The sequence below is a fragment of the Talpa europaea genome (assembly GCF_964194135.1).
Source record: "Talpa europaea genome assembly, chromosome: 15".
In the NCBI taxonomy this organism is placed as follows: Eukaryota; Metazoa; Chordata; class Mammalia; order Eulipotyphla; family Talpidae; genus Talpa; species Talpa europaea.
The window spans coordinates 34,294,300-34,312,457 of NC_140083.1; positions in this window are offsets into that span (position 1 = coordinate 34,294,300).

Sequence of the window (18,158 nt, forward strand, 5' to 3'; positions counted from 1 at the left end):
ACTACAGAAAGCAAGTAAAATGATGAAAGGGATCTAACCAGGAGGCATCATCGGGAAGAGAAAAAAAAGGGCATCCATTTTGTGTCCAGACTGTTTTTGAAAATGTCTTATGTTTCTATTAGGACATGTTATCCTCTCGGGCATCCATGTTGACTACATTGACAGATGATGAAGCTGATTATTGAACTGATTCATTAGTTTTGTGAATTCACCACATGTTTGTATATACTGACTGGGTTTGGAATTCTGAACATACTACCTTAGATTCTTATAGTGGATGATGCCTTTGAAAATGTTTGGCCATTTAGTTAAAATGCAGGGTAACATTTGATGCAGCCATGATAATAGCAAAAATCTGTTCTGTGCTAAAAATGTTTCTAGCAATGGAAATATTTCTGACTAAAAGAATACTCTTGACTTATGGGGAGGCTCCCTAGGAATAAATGTATGCAACAAAATAAGACATTTTATTTTTTTAAAGGTTGTCTATATAGATACATTCATGAAATAAGGAAACTGTTGGTGAATACTTCAAAAATAGAGGTTTATGTAATGAAATAAGAGATCTATTAACAGATTTACCAAAGATTATATTTATAACCTATATGCCAATGTATATGATCTTATATAAGATACCAAAATAAGTTGTTCAAAACTGTGAATAATGCCAGACAAATGTAATGTGTCCCTTCCAGAATATTCACAAGAAAGGTTAGTTATGGCTATTTTCTGCCTTAAGCAATTTCTCTTAAGAAACACTATCTTCACCTAACAGCTAGTTTTCTGTTATATTTGAGATGTTGTGTTTTAAAAGCTGAGTGAGTAGATAAACATTCCAGTAAAAAAGGAGCCTGTGCAACTGTGGTGTTAGGATTTGGTAGCAGACTTGGCCGGTGCTCCACCTGCAAGCTAGTGGGAGAGTCTGCGGCAACCTTCATGAAATTTCCTAATCTTACCACCCTGATGACCTGGTGCAACAGTGTTTGCACCTGAAGACTCTTGATCTCTGGTCTGCCATGCAACACTCCTCAGGCATATAAATTCTGCAAGGACAAAGGCCAAGTCTTTTCTACCCAAATTAGCATACAGCGCACAGATATACAACATATACATTTTAAGTGGAATTGCTCCTGGGCTAATACTTTAGGTATTAGGATAGTCAGTGTCTCAATACTATGGAAGTTCACCTGGCTATTCCTTGATTTGTCTGAAACTTAAATAAATACTGTAAATATAGCCAGCAACTGAACTTATTATGTTCTATAATAGAGCACTTTTATGTTTTTAATATCATGGACTCTCTTTCTCTGCAAACCTGGCTATTTAAAATGCCAGTAGATAATTCTATTTTTTCATACCACAGTACCTACCCACGATATTTCTAACCAACTCTATTTGAACAAAGAACTTTATTAGTCTTTCTATTTAAATAATGTATTGCTTAATATATTTTCATATTTGTGATTATGGCAAAACTATATAGTATCTATCTTATGCACCTTCTCAATACAGGAATAAAACTGTTTGTTGAAGGAAAGTGTCCTGTCTTCAATTCACCTGTTTCTCATTTATCAATTTTTGTCCTCCTGCTCAGAAGAAAGGTCAGAAGTGACTGCTTTTAAATGAGAAAAATCTTCCAGGCCATTATCATGAAGAACATGGTGGTTTTAACCTTTATTCCTGTGAGTGCTGAGCTGATTACCTTGAGTATTGTATACATTTAATAGACTCTCCAGTTGACTCTCTCCAGCTGAATTCTCTACATTTCCCTGCTTTAGCTCATTAGTAACCAAAATGTCATCCATTACCAATAGCCCCTGGTGTATTCCCAGAGGCACTGCCCAGCTGGGTCACCACAAGTCCTTCAGAGGCACTTCACACATTAGCGGGCGGTGTGGCATTTGGTAAAGAGCTACTATGCTTAGTTCCAGAATTATTACTTTGCCCTTTAACCTCTTCATATTTCAGTTGAAAGATCAGTGTCCTTCATAATGCCAGAGTTTCAATTTTCCACAGGTCACTCATAGAAATCTTTATTTAAAAAATATGTACAATAATACATTTGCATATAATGCATTTAAATCAAAGCAATTCTTTTAAAAATAGCTTTTGTGGATTCAAATAATTAAGTTAAGAAAGTAATTTGACCTATGAAGCTGGACCTGCCCTCCCCACTCCCCAAAACAGCTGTTTGTTTAATATTAATTCTTAAAGAGAATAATAGAATCTGAAGTAATGAATTGGTAATTTGCTGATACATCTTCCAAAATCATAAAAAGTTAGAGCCAAAAGGGCCACCCTAGGGATCGACAATGAAAGTAAGCAAGACTCAAGTTTAAAAGTGATACAATAAAAATAAGACATTTGCTTGTCTTGAGCTTGGTCTTCCTATTACTTGCAGGGGAGGGCTTGTCTACATGTAAATAGACAAATAGACAAATTTGAAAGCATCAGTTGTCCCTGGATGCAACAGTCATCTCCAGCACTGAACTCTAGTGAAACTTTTCAACAATTTGTAAGACTAATCTTATTTCTGTACCTCTTATGTCTGGAGATCCCCAATTGTTTAACAAATCTCAGACTGTCTTTTACAGTCACACCTTATGTAGTAAGTTATCACAATCTCAAAGTTGAAATATTACTGAAAAGAGAAAGCATAATATTATAATACTATTATAAAGCATTATTAAAACTAATTAAATCAAGATACCTAAAATCCACAAGAGGTTTTTGCTGCTAGATTTTTGAAAGAATTGGCAAGGCTTTTGATATCACCAGTAAAAGGAGCATTCACAAGGGAAGAGCAAAAATTAAATGGTAAAATTTAGGCTTAGAGATAGAGACATCCAAGCCAGGATGGCTCTGTGTAGGAGTTAACAAACATTCACCTCCTCACCAAAAGAGAACAAAGCGCAGGCTCACTAAAATATCTCCCCAACTGAGTTATCTTCCAAGGAAAGTTTTACTATTATAGTAGAGAATTGTTGATCTGATCTGTGTAAAGCATGCCTTTCTTTCTGAGGTTTTCATAATGATACCCTGCTCTGGTGGAAAACTAAGGAGGCAGCAACAGAAGAATAAAATTAAAGGTGAGAACTAAAATGGTGCTAATGGGAGTCCTAGACCTCTGATAGGAGAGGATTTTCAAATTTATCCCAAGATAAAGACATTCCAAGTCCTGTTTAAAGTGCTATAGACAGGAACTGTGCCTTTGATCCTAGAACACTCATTGAAGGTTGTGACATTTTGTCAGGGCTTTTTACTGTTAAAAAGTGCTCATGTTGGGCCTCCCTGGTGGTGCAAGGGCTTAAGTCTCAGCACTATGAAGCTACTGGCGGCCACTGCAGCACTATTTCGATCCCCAGCCAGGGAGTTGACCCACATGGCGCAGGAGACCTCTCCCTTCTCTCCCGCTGCTCCCCTCAGCAGTGTATTTCAGTAGATCTGCCTGTTCTGCTCCCCACTCTGTCTCTGGTGAATCCTCTCATCCTGCACCTCTGGCCTACACCCCAGTTCTTCTATGCACAAATAAAATTTAAAAAGTGCTCAAGGCTATTGTCTCATGCAGGGCCTTCACCTTCCTCCACCAGAGATTCATCAGTGCTCCCCTTTATAGATAAGAAGAGGCACAGAGATATGAGGAATTTCACAAAATTCAGCAGAAGAATAGGAACAATAGCAATTGCACATTAAATACTGTGTCCAAAACAGTCTCTATACAACATTTAATTTCTCTCTTCAAATACCCTCATTCTCAGATGTATATGGATGTAAGGAAGCTGAAGCTTAAAGAAAAAGTAATTTGCCCAAGTCTACAGAGTATCAAAACTCAGCTTCCTGTGTGAATCCTTCTGACTTCAAAATGTGACCTTAATCGCTATGCCAGTGTCTCAAAATGAGGTTCCCAAACCAGCAGCAACCTTGTTAGAAATGCAAATTAGGGCTTCCCTGGCAATGTAGGGGTTAAGACTCAACACTATCACCAAAGGCCTGAATTCAATCCTCTTAACAATGTATTTCAGTCAATCTGCCTATTCTGCTCCCCACTCTGTCTCTGGTGAATCCTCTCACCCCTTGTACATCTGGCATACATCCCAGTTCTTATATGCATAAATAAATAAGCAAACAAATAAATAAATAAATATTTTTTAAAAAAAGACCAATAAAGCTTATAATTGTATATCTTTGAGAAGTTTATTTAAAAAAAAGAAGAAATGCAAATTATCAGACCCACCACCACCCACATAACCCCCTCACTCCCCACCTCACACTGACAACCTCATTGAATCTGAGAGCCTCAGCATGATCCCCAGCAACCAGTGTTTTTAACAAGCCACCCCCCTCCCCCCAAAGAATCATTAGGATGTATGCTTTTCTTGTTTTGGGTGGAGTTTGGATAGCTTCTCTGCTATGTAGCTGCTCATCAGTCAACTCTTAACTTTTCAAGAAGAAACTTTCATACCCAGACAAAGAAGAACAGTAATGTGTAATATTTTTGAGACCTAGTGCACAATATGCTCTTAAATATGTAGCAACTATTGTTGTTGTTGTAACTATTTTTTTTAAGATTTCCTTTATTTATTTATGCAAAGAAGAGCTGGGGTGTAGGCCAGAGGAGTGGGGATGGGGGGAGGGGTGAGAGGATTCACCAGAAACAGAGTGGGGAGCAGAACAGGCAGATTGACTGAAATACACTGCTGAGGGGAGCAGCGGGTGAGACAGGAGAGGTCTCATGTACCATGTGGGTCACCTCCCTGGCTGGGGATCAAACTCATGCTGCAGTGGTTGGTTACAGCTTGACAGTGCTGAGACTTAACACTTTGTGCCACCAGGAAGGCCTTATTATTATTATTATTATTATTTATTATTACTATTATAACAGGTAGTACTCTGAAATGCCTTAGCTGCATTTTTCATTCAATTCTCTCAAAACTAAATAAGGCAGGAATTTGATTATTCTCATTGTACAGATGAAGAAACTGAGGCACAGAAAGAGTAAGTATCTTGCCCTAGATGTCAGAGCTAGCCCATGGCAGAGCCTTATTTTGAATATGGACAGTGTATTTCTGGAGTCTGTGTTCTAACCACCTCATCATGTATCTTTGGTTGGAGAAAATGTTGATTAAGATCTAAAACTTAAATTCAACTTTGGGCCTCCAGCTTTCAATTCAGTTTTGCAGACATACATACATGCTACAAATCACTTTCCCACACCCTTATGCTACTAACTCTTTCTAAAAGGCACATTAGTATATTAGCTCTGATGTTGATGTCCCTCCAAGCATTTTGGACTAAATGTGACAACACAATCACCTACTCTAAATTCAATTCTCTGTTCCCTCTGGTGCCCAGGGACATAATGCTAACCAATTCTCAGAGTGACAGTAAATTCTTAGGGCAAAGGATAGTAGTTGCCCTGTACAGAACTGGCATGTCAACTCAGAACGGGAGACATAAGGAAAGAGAAATACCCACAAAGAGGAATTCACAAATAAGATGGAAAAAAAAAAAAGGTTCTAAAAGGAAGCTTCCAACTCTCAGAGATCTAACCACTAGAGGAGAGAAAAGTCCCAATTGACCACTGAGCCATCTGGAAAAAGAGAGAAAATAAGACTGGGCCTCTACAACCCTTCAACGTAAGATAAAGAAAGCAAGCATTACCTAAGCTGTGAAAAGTGGGGAAAGTGAGGGACAGAAAGGCCAAAGATGCCATTACCCCTGTATTCCTAACCCCAAGCCATGAGCAAGGAAGGTGTGATAAATGCTGCTATTCACTTCCATTTGGATAAAGCTAAGCACCAATGCATCAGAAGAGACAGCTGGTGGACTGAAGCAAGATAATAATCAAAACTCAACAAATGAAACCTGGGTCAAGAAAGGGGTCGTCTTCTTGGTTCATGGGATTTCCCTGGACCAGTAGCCTCTGAGCAGCTTCCAGGGCCTCAGCAGTCTAGGTCACGCATACACTTTTCTTTGCCCTGAAACGGGCATTGGAGGTAGAACAATAGATTCCAGACCCACTAAAAAGCTGTGTGACTGTATTCTCAAGGATCAATTCTCTTCCCCACCCATACCTCCCAAAGAGAAAGTCATCATCAGTCTCTAAATCCTGGGCCTCCCCGGTGGTGGCGCAGTGGATTGAGTGCAGTGCTGTGAGGCTGTCCGCAGCCTCTGCAGGGACAGTTGGGTTCCCGGCTGACCAGGGAGATTCCCACATGGCGAGGCAGACCTCTCCTGTCTCGTCTGCTGCTCCCCTTAGCATTGTATTTCGGTCATCTGCCTGTTCTGTTCCCTACTCTGTCTCTGGTGAATCTTCTCACCCTCCCGCGCCTCTGGCCTGTACCTGAGCTCTTGTATAAATAAATTTAAAAATCTTAAAAAAAAAAATAAATAAATCCTGCTATTTCCATTAACTTTCTAGATAGTCAAACTTCTCTCCATAACTGTTCTGCCTGAGTTCTGGTCTCACCATCCCAGCCAAACCCAATATTCTCTTCGTGATCTGTGTACCTCTGTCTGGCACTGCAGTATCCTTCCATTCTGCCACCCAGTTTCTCTAAAGCACAGAACTAACAACAGTCCTTCTGAAAATGGCTGGTGACTCCCAGTTACCCACCCAGTACAGTGTAGGTGCTAGGCCTCAGTCAAAGGCCTTTTGTGATTAGACCTATGCCTCATTCCCAGCTTAAGGGGTAATCACTCCTCTTTGCAATTAGAGTCTCCCTAAATTATTTATCCTCTCTTCTCTGATACCTGGGACACATCACAAGGGCGCTAAGGATGGGAGGTTATTAATCCAGACCTCACCCTCATAAAAAGGTTAAAAATACAGCCCATTGCCCAATGGACTATGGTGGAGAATTATTGGGGCTTTGGTGGTGGGTGTAATGTGATAGCATACATTGTAGAAGTTTGAAACTACACACCTAAGATATATATGAGATTATAAATCAATGATACACCAAAAAATGCAATTTTAAATGCAATAAATGATTTATCTGCAAGTAAAATTGATGTATAGCCACAGAGACACAGATAGGAATCAGTAATAAAGACATCTTTTATGAAACTTTAAATCTAGATCCATTATTGGGTCAATCTACCTATAATACATTATAAAGACGTTTTTTATATATATTTAAAGGGCAGGTTTATTAGGGAAAGGGACAGAAGAGTGAAAGATACTTGCATAGAAACCAGTAGACTGGAAGAGCTGCCCCAGAAGGGACAGGTTTGCTAAGTGAGGCCTGCATGGTTGCAGGTGGGCAGCCTTGAGGAGAGCAACCTCCACTGAGGGAGGTCAATGAAGAGAAGTTTCGGCAGGTACCGGTCACCAGCAGGCAGGAAGCTGCTGCCCTGTGGAGGGAGAGAGTTGGTGAAAGGAAGCACCTGCATTGTCACAGGTGGGCAGATGGAGTGCTGCCTATAAAGACATTTTTTTAAATAAAACTTATTACTTTTTAAAACAGGCAAATGTTTATTGGGCTATAATTAACATATAAATTTATATAAAATATTATTACGTTCAGGGGTATGACATAATGATTAAGAATTAAGAGATGATCACTAAGACATTTTTTTTTCTTATGAGAACTTTAAAAATCTACTCTTTTGGCAACTTTCAAATACACAACACAATATTGTTAACTATAGTCACCATGCTACATCCTGTCCCTATAACTGATGCATTTTATTTTTTTAAGGCCAAGTTCTTTTTTTTAAGGATTTATTTATTTATGCATACAAGAACTGGGGTACAGGCCAGAGGCATGGGGGTGAGAGGATTCACCAGAGACAGGGTGGGGTATAGAACAGGCAGACTGACTGAAATACACTGCTGAGGGGAGCAGCAGGCAATACAGGAGAGTCTGCTACATCATGTGGGTAGCTCCCTGGCCAGGGATCGAACTCAGAACTTGAGCGGCAGTGGCTGGCAATAGCTTCATAGTGCCGAGACTTAACCTCTTGTGCCACCAGGGAAGCCCGACTTAGGCATTTTATTACTGAAAGTTTTTTTTTTTCCTTTTGACCCCTTAATAGAAAGCATTATATAACTCTTTGGTCATTTTTTAATTTAAAGTTTATTTTATTACATTACCTAAAGCCACAACAGATGGCAGTGACCACCCCCTCCCCTTGACCTCTGAGACTATTGCTGATCAGTTCCCTAACTTAGCTCTTCAAACTCCCTTTCCCCCTGGCATTACTGCTGGACACTACAGACACAGGTTTTGCTGTCTGTGGCATATGATATTGAAATTATTTGTTCCATTTTCTCTGCTAGACTGTGAGTTTCTTGAGAAAAGTTTCTGTAGAGACAGGAACACGGCCACAGGGCAGGTTTTCTCATCCAGCAGACCAGGTAAAGGAGGAGTCAGAGTCCTCAGTGGCTTTTGCAGGTCTTTTATTTAGATTTACCAGGCATATGGCAGGCAGGGATGCTGGGGGGCCAGGAGGCTGGCAGTCCTCCTAGCCCCCAGCAAATCCTCACTCTGTCTGGGCTCTCTGGCCTTCTCTCTGTTTCTCTTCTTCTTCTCTCGGCTTCCGTTCATTCTTGGCTTCTGCTGGCATCTCCGTGACGCCACCCTTATAAACTCAGTCCCTCAGCCCAGGTGTACCCACTTCAGGTGCCCGCCATCAGGCATGCATTCAGGACCACAGGGTTCCCTCATCTATCCTAATGGCGGGAGGGAAGAAAAGCCTGATACTTTTACCTTACCCTACAGTTTCTCTAAAGCATACAAACAAATTTGAGAATGATATCAGACATGGAATGATAATGCTCTGTTATCATATGATAATATAAAATTATGATGATGCTAATGGTGATACAGTAATATATGATACCAATAGATACATTTCAGTCAAGGGCCCAGCATTATTTATTGCATGCTAACATATTAAATTTGAATCTGAGACCTAAGAGGTCGCGGTGGGTAAATGGCAGAGTCAGGATTCAAACTCAAGCAATCTGACTGCAGAGCAGGTGCTCCCAACACTCAACAAGTGCTTGTCAAGCCTCAGTAGGTATCAGAATCGCCTAGAGTGCTTTTGTCAAAACATGGATTGCTGAGCCGCATCAAAGGTTACACATCACTAAGTATACACATGTTCTGTCATTTTGAAAAATAATGAACCAAAATTTTAACAGTTCTTTCATTAAATTCTTTGATAATGAGTTCATCTAATTATCCAAATTTCAGAAGGAAATAATCTTGCAGGTTTTTTTTTAAACAGGAATGAACTTTAAAGAGGACTTTATAAATTGGTTCTCCTTTGTAATTGTTTCCTTCTCTAAAAGAACCAGCTTTTAGTCTGACAGATCTGGCTACAAAACCCCCCCTGACAAGTGTTGTATTTGTTCCCATTTTTCAAGGAGGATAACGGTTCAGAGAAACAAATCACCTGCTCAAGGCATGAGCCAGTATACACCCCCTCCAGATGACTCCCCTAAGAACATGGTGAGCTTGGGGGAATGTTCATCAACTATCAGATCACGCCATCATGACCCCATCCCACTTTCCACACTCACTTCTTTCTACCCTTGTTTATTCCTCAGTGTAAAGGAAAACCCTTTTCTGCCCGCCCTTGGGGATGCTTGTAGACTTCGTGCAGCAAGCACTCTCCCCTTGTGATGACCACTTTCCTATAACAATCATCTCTCCTCCGGGCCTCCCTGGTGGCTCAGGGGGTTGAGCGTGGCACTGTGGGGCTGTCTGCAGCCTCTGCAGTGTTAGTTTGATCTCCAGCCGACCAAGGAGCTACCCACGTGGCATGGCAGACCTCTCCTGTCTTGCTCACTGCTCCCCTCAGCAGTGTACTTGTTCAGCAGTGTCCTGTTCTGTTCCACACTCTCCCTGGTGAATCATCTCACCCCCACCTCACCTCTGGCCTATACCCCAGTTCTTGTGTGCATAGATAGATAAATCTTTAAAAAAAAAAAAAAGCGAAACAAAACAATCATCTCTCCTCCACTCACCATGTTCCCTAGGCTATACTTTTTTTTAAGATAATTTTTTTATAATCTTATAAATAAGATCTCCCTTTATCTAAATCTGAATTTATTTTGTATTTGACACTAGCTGGAGTTTAGCTGTGGAAGCATGTGATTTATCATCTCCATGGAATCATAGATACACACTTAGGCATAATGCAAAACCTGCTTCTTCAAACAATCAAGATCCTCCCTGAATTCTAATTAATAGTAGTTTTAAAGTGCTTATTTCTACAACTTTTGACTTACCGCAATGTGACCACACTATGGTTTGTAATGAAAATCCTGGGTAAGTTTCCCTAAGAATGCTATAGCTCCCCCCCAGAGTGCACTCCTTTGGGAGTACACATCAGACCAATGAATTGAGATGTCATATATCTCCAAAAGGTGATGTAGCTTTCTAGTGTTAATACACAAAAAATGTATTCCCTCCAAAAGAAGACAGCAATATAAAGCTTATGTTCTGTGATAATCTCTACCTCACTAGATGGATGATGAATGCCGGGGAACTCAGCACCCCATCCTCCTCATTCAGACCTCACTCCTGGAAAACATTTCCTTGTACTGAGGCAAATATTATCTGTCTGCACTTTCTATCCAGTCATAAAGCCTCATACCTTTAGATTGTGTTATGGGTTGAATTGTGTTCCCCTCGAATTTATTTTTTTTAAGAGTTATTTACTTAGGCACACAAGAACCAGAGTATAGGCCAGAGATGCGGGGAGTGAGAAGATTCACCAGAGACAGAATGGGGAGAGGTCGATGGATCGACTGAAATACACTGCTGAGAGGAGCAGCGGGCAAGACAGGAGAGGTCTGCTGCACCATGTGGGTAGATCCCTGGCCGGCCAGAGCTCGAACTCGTGCTGTAGTGGCTGCGGAAAGCTTCACAGTGCTGAGACTTAAACACTTGCGCCACTAGGAGGCCCCTCCCCTCCAATTTATATGTTGAAATCCTCACCCCCAGAATCGCAGAATGTGACCTTATTTGGCAATGGGGTTGTCACAAATGTAATTAGTTACAAATAAGACATGCTGGAGTAGGATGGTTCCTTATTCCAGTACGACTGCTGTCTTTATAAAAAAGAGAAATATGGATACAGGTATACTCATAGGATAATGTCATATGAAATGAAGACAGAGACAAACCAAGGAAAACCAAAGATTGCCAGCAAACCACAAAGCCAGGGAGGAGGCATGGAACAGATTCTTTTCCACAGCCCTCAGAGGAATCAACTATGCTGACACCTTGATCTCAGACTTCTAGCTCTCAAGACTGAGACAATAAATTTCTGTTGTGTAAGCGCCTCAGTTTGTGATACTTTGTTATGGCAACCTAACAAACCAATACAAATTGTTACAAAAGATAATAGTGTTAGATGCTAGTATTTATGAAGTTCTTACTCTAAGAGCTATAAAGTAGCCATCCTCAGTACAATGCTATGGGGCAGGTAATATTTTTATGTTCATTATATTGTTATCGTCATCTGGTAGACAGAATAATTGGCCCCCAAAGATGTTGACATCCTAATTCTTGAAACACATGAATATGAATATATTGGGTTACATAGCAAAGGGAAATCAAAGTTGCAGAAAGAAATAAGGCGGTTTATCAGCTGGCTCTGAGATGGAGAGATTATCCTGGATTATTTGGGTCAGTTCAAAGTAATCACAAGAGTTCTTAAAAATTGAAGAGGGAGGCAGAAGAGAACCAAAGAGACAGCAAGGTGAGAATAAGTTGACCCAACATTTCTGCTCTTGAAGAGGGAGAAAAAGAAAGGGCCAGGAGCCAAAGAATATAGGTGATCTCTAGATGGAAAAGGGAAGGAGAAAGATTCTTTCCTAGAGCTTCCAGAAGACATTTAGTCCTACTAACATCTAGATTTTAGCTAGTAAGAACCACTTCTGAGTCCAACTTCCAGAAGTGTATAAGACAATAAATGTAGGCAATTTTAAGGCACTAAATTCATGATAATAACAAACTAATAAGCTCAATTTTACAGATAAATTTATATAATTTACCCAAGGTCATACGACTAAAAAATCAAAAGGCGAAATTGAGACTCAAGTAAGTCTCTGTAATTCTGAGGTCCTATTTCTATTTGATATAAAGGTTTGCAAAGCAATCTTAATCCCTCTCCTGCATGACAGTGTTTCAAACACTTTTAAGTAGATATGATACCCTTCTTTAGACATCTGCAGGGAAAGCATAGTTTCTATAACCAACCATAAGGTGACAGTTTCCAGTACTTTAGCCACCCTGGAAAATATGGCAGCCAACCGAACACAGTGCCAGGAAGGCTCCAATACCACCTTTGAGCATTTCACTCCCCAAAAAAGTGAAAGCATTTTTCACTTTTTTGCCAAAAGGAAATTTATACTCATAAAATTTAAGCCATACTTTTTGAGTTTTAAAAAAAACGAGGTGGTAGTTTTCTTATGTTGACAAATTGGCTATGAACCTAATGTTCCTACAAAATGAGTCATTTGAATTGGAACATTAATTTATTTGAGCAGCCGGGTCCACATCACTCTGAAAAAAAGAGTGCCTTTGTTCTGTCCTTGCACATAAGCATCTCCAAAATGTCCCAATACACTTGGCTGTAGTATTAATAGCTCAGGCTTCCTTCCCAAACCAACTCTCAGATCTTGAAGGTACTAGCGGCCCTCTGCAAAGTGTGCATACTATGAGCCCACCTGGTTGTCCTTCTTCACCCAAAGAGAGAAACTGTTCCCTGAAACATTTAATGGGACATATGCTTTGTGTTAGGGAGAAGTTCTTAGTAAGAAAAAGTGGCTGGGAAATTGAATCTCCAGGTTTGAAAGAGCCTGGCAAGAGTTGGGAATGTGTTGTAAGAGGACAGTAGGGGGTGTTCCTAAGATCTATAAAGTAGCCTTAGATCTTTATAGATCTTAGATCTTTCTAGATCTTAGAAACACCCTTAACCTCATAATGGTGTTTTCCTATGAAAGCCAATGTTAACATTCTGGAACCAGGTGGTAAACATAGCCTGTGGTAAACATAGCCTGTAGTAAAAAAAAAAATTATAATTTCACTCATATGTGGGATACAGAAAAACAAAACAAAGGAATTGACAAAACTAAACCAAAATGGACCCTCGAAATTGGGGCTGCAGAATTGAGGCTACTGAAGGGGGGATAGAGAGGAGATGCTAATAGAGACAGAGGGTGGGAGCAAAAAGGGAGGAGCTTAATGGTCTATGGGAAAGGACTCTGGGTGCTTCGATGGTGGGGTTGTGTGGTCACAGACATCTGAGGAGGTCTGGCCTAGTCCTCTAAATCATATGGTATTGTAAAGCAATGCACCTTAATAAAAAGTAAACATTCAATTATATAAACTTCCAGTGTCATAAATTATATTAAAAGCAAGGGGAATAAGTACTCAAAACTCATCACTTCCTAACTATTTTGCCACGTCTTAATATTGCCTCTGCTCTCCAGGTTATTTTTGTATTTATCTTATGGTTGGAAAACTCTATATGGCATCTACTGCACAGCTCTTCCAAATTCTGAGTTCGATGATGTCACACTGATAACTTGCAGTCAACCACAGTGGAAGGATTTATGCCACAGAAATCCGCAAACACAGAACGACAGCTCCCCTCTGACCCCTGGCGGAATGTCAAGCATTTCCCAGCGCACCACTTCCCATCAGTAAACTTTCCGCCCTGCACCCCCAAACAAACAGAAACACTGCACCCGACTCATCCTACTGGAGTGCAGCCATCAGCCTCAATTCAACCAGTAATCGGAAAGGGCAAAGTAAACATCTCTGTAGATTTTTTTTTTCTTATAAGCTTTTTTTTGGCTTGGAAGATTTTATTCACACATTTATACTTCATCTGTTTCCTCTTTAAATTTCAGAGTAGATTTGAATGTTTCAATAGCACAGAATTGGCATTTAGGATATGCTGTCTCAGAAAGGAGAATTTTAGGAACTAATGTGGATGCTTCAGTGTTTTTGCTGTCTTGGTCTTTCACATACAAAGCATTATGGAAAAGCTCCCTGGGCGTCCCCCTTCCTAAATTACCTTTTATGTTCATGGTACTGGAGCTCTGTAATTAAAGATACACCGAGGTTTCCTCTCAACTCCCAATTTCATTAACCTTATAACTTAATCAAGAGTCCCGTTTAGCCACCAAAATGCTTTTGAGAGGTTGTTAGGTTTGTTCATTTATTTGGTAAAAGTGGCCAAAAAGGAAATCTGCTCAATTATCAGGGGTATTTTTCACTTTTCATTTTTAAAATGACATGTCACTGGACAGAGGCCTGCCACTCAGCCAACCCTCCCCAAGGAAGTGGGGGGGGATTGTAAGAAGGCAAATGTAGAGGTAGATTCCTCCTTCAGCTGCTGATGAGAACGAAGGGGAACTGGAGTCAAAATGCTGGGATGGAGAGAGGAGAAGCAGATGATCCTGCCAATCAGTCAAAAGGAGAAACCAGGATAGTTTCCCACTCACCTATAATGGGAACCCCAAATTCAGAGATAATTAAGCTGGAGTTTGCAGGTGCTTGCAGGTCCAGGTAAGGAGGGGTTGGGGAGTTAGGGGTTATAATACAGGTAATGTTCATTGAACATCATATTGTGCCAGGGACTTTATTAAGCCTCAAGCGTGTCCCACACATTATTTTCCCAATTACCTTCAGCAAATGACCCAGAAGAATAAATATTCTTCTCGAAGTATCTTTACACACTTCTAAGAAAGGTTTTTTTAAACAATCTGGTAAAAATAGCAAATAAATTTCAAAGAAACTAAATTTGCTTCATGGCTGCAACAAGATGAGTTTTGTTGGAGAGCTCAGAAAAAGCTGTTAAGCAAAGAAAGCAGAATTTATTAAATTTAAAGCAGCAAGGGAGACTACTTTGACAAAGTCTTGGTAGTCATTCAACAAGAGAAAATAAGAAAGAATATGTGTAGGATTTGAGGACCTAGGTTCTAGTGCCTTAAGGCAGTTCTTTTAAGGGGAAAAACTTACGGGAACTGAGCCAACTTCATGAGATTATAAGAGGTCATCCACATATTGGGTCAGAATAGAGTTGTAAGGAAATTTAGGGTCCATAAGGACCAAGTCAGGAACTCATTAAAAAAAATGTAGGGGGGATCCTCATTAAATCAAAGGAGCATAACTGTCATCAAAGCATATTGTTGACTTCCCCGGGAAAGTGTGAACAGGATTAACTACATCAACCTAATCTAAAGGACTAAAGAAAGCATAGCACCAATTTATGAGTCTAGAATATGAAATATGATGAAATAGTATTAGGGTTTAGTTACACAGGGAAGTAGGTATTGAAGAAATCTATATTCTCTATTTTCATCCATTGTGTTTCCAGACAATGAGGACAGTGTAGAAGGACTAGTATACCTAATCATGAGTCTTTTTTAATAGGCTTTCAACTCTTGGTATTAGTCCTTTACTGCTTTTAGCAGTTATTATGCAAGCTTGGATAGAGTTGAAACTTGATGGATTCAATCCTAAAGATTCTACTAATTTAGGTAGAATTTCTAATCCCTAAAGAGTTCAGAACTTCACAAAGATCTTCTATTTGGGTTTGATTAGGACACAAAATACCAGTAAGTTACTTTCCAAATTAGCTTTAAAAAAGATTTATTTTATTTATTTATGCATACAAGAACTGGGGTGTAGGCCAGAGGTGCGGGGTGGGGGAGAAAGGGGGTAAGAGGATTCCCCAGAGAAAGCAATAAGCAATATGTAACCTTGATGTATAGTTCATGTTCATGAAACACAGTTCTATAAAGTAGGCCTAAACTTGGCCCTGTACCAGCTTTGCCTATAAATCATATAAAAGCTAATATGGGTCCCTGGGGAGGCCTCTTGCTGGCCACTATGGCGCCACTGCCGCAGCTGGTGCTGGGGGGGGTGCTACCACTGCTGGGCACTGCTGCTGGTGCTACCTGTATATCTCCCACTGCTTCATAATAAAGATTTGTTCCTGCTCCCCATTTATGGGCTTCATGCCCCGTTTACTCATCAGCTGCCATCGAGAACCAGGCAAGCTTGTAGCTGAGGCCCCCACAGCTATCATTTAATATTTAAAAACATTTTTGCCTATGGATTTAAGAGTAAATGACTTAGCTGGGTACTTATTTTTCTCAGAGCACCTTCATTCGGTTTGTAAGACAATTGTTTGTTCAATCTTTTCTGCTTACAACATCTATCAACATCTTTACCAAGAATTTTCCTCTGTTGCTGCTTCTAGTAGCTTTATCTGTAAGAACATTAGTTTAAGTCTTAGAACTCCAGGGCTCTTTCACATTTTCCCAAAAGGGTCACAAATCTGGCAATGGGCTAGTTCCAATTTCAGTCTTTGCATGTTAAATTCCCTTAAGGTTTATCACAGAAAACGAAGAAAGAGGAAAGGTCACATATATTCAGTATTTCCCTTGAAAACTATCAAAAGTTTTTGAAAAGTCATTCCTGGAGTCTCCAATGACTTCTTTTGGAAGCCTATTCATGCCAATCAAAAATTGCAGACAAGGGCCTCCCCCGTGGCACAGCGGTTGAGCGCTGGGTTGCGAAGCTGCCAGCAGCCTCTGAAGCGCCGGTTCAAGCCCCAGCTGCTCCCCGGCTGCTCCCCGGCCACCGGAGGAGGGTCCCACATGGCGCGCAGACCCCTCCTGCCGCCCGCTGCTCCCCTCAGCAGTGTACTTTGGTCCTTCTGCCTGCTCTGCTCCCCGCTCTGGCTCTGGTGAATTCTCTCACCCTCCCGCGCTTCTGACTGTACCCAGTGCTTGTATAAATAAATAAATAAACAAATCTTTTAAAAAAAAAATTGCAGACAATTTAGATTTTGCTCATCTGTTATTCTCAGATGCCTTTCAAGTGAGCAATTGTATTCTTTTTTTTTTTTTTTAAAGATTTATTTATTTATTTATTTATTTATACAAGCACTGGGTACAGTCAGATACGCGGGAGGGTGAGAGAATTCACCAGAGCCAGAGCGGGGAGCAGAGCAGGCAGAAGGACCAAAGTACACTGCTGAGGGGAGCAGCAGGCGGCAGGAGAGGTCTGCGCGCCATGTGGGACCCTCCTCTGGTGGCGGGGGAGCAGCCGGGGATTGAACCGGCATCGCAGAGGCTGCAGGCAGCTTCCCAACCCAGCGCTCAACCGCTGCGCCACCGGGGAGGCCCCGCAATTGTATTCTTATCAAGCATTTCTCACTGTGATTCTGCTCAGCTTCTGCTTATGTTCATTCTGCTATAACCTCAACCCATACACTTTAAGTGGTAAGATTTCACCAAGTATAATTTAGAATTACAGCTAAGCCTCTTCCTGATTCCTGACTTTCAGAAACTATGAGATAATGTGCTTGCTGCTGTCTTAAGCTGCTTAATTTTGGGGTAATTTGATAATAAATACAGTGACTTTTCTCCTGTTTATTTAAAGAGTAGTGTATGGTATTCAAATACAAAAATATTGCTAATTTATATAGCTGCTCTTTTTTTTTTAAAGATTTATTTATTTATTTATACAAGCACTGGTTACAGTCAGAAGCGCGGGAGGGTGAGAGCCAGAGTGGGGAACAGAACAGATAGACTGACGAAATACACTGCTGAGGGGAGCAGCGGGCGCAGCAGGAGAGGTCTGCGTGCCCTGTGGGACCCTCACCAGCGACAGGGGATTGAACCGGTGCTGCAGAGGCTGCGGGCAGCTTCACAGCCCAGCGCTCAACCACTGTGCCACCGGGGGAGGCCCTATAGCTGCTCGTTTTAAGACTAAAATTATAATATATGTCTTTTTGTTCTTTGACATTTTTATGGGATTAACTATGCCCCAGGTACTATGTTAAGCATCTGCCCAGCTCTGATGAAGAATTTAGAATATTTCATAAAGAGCTTAGATACGCACAGAAAGCATTTAATGAGAGCTAGTTGGGGGTCATTATTATTACTATCATTGTCGTTATGGATAAGAAGATCAATAAAATATACTTTTTGTCTTGCAAGATGGGGAAATAATGAACAATCAATGGGTTAACAACCATACTATACATGGAAAGATCTTAATACAAGACAGGTCTTAACATAACAGAGGTATGTACAAATTGCAGAGAAAGAAGTGATTTTGCTGTTTGGAGTGAAGAAGTAACTTGTACCTTAAAGAATATGGAAAACAACA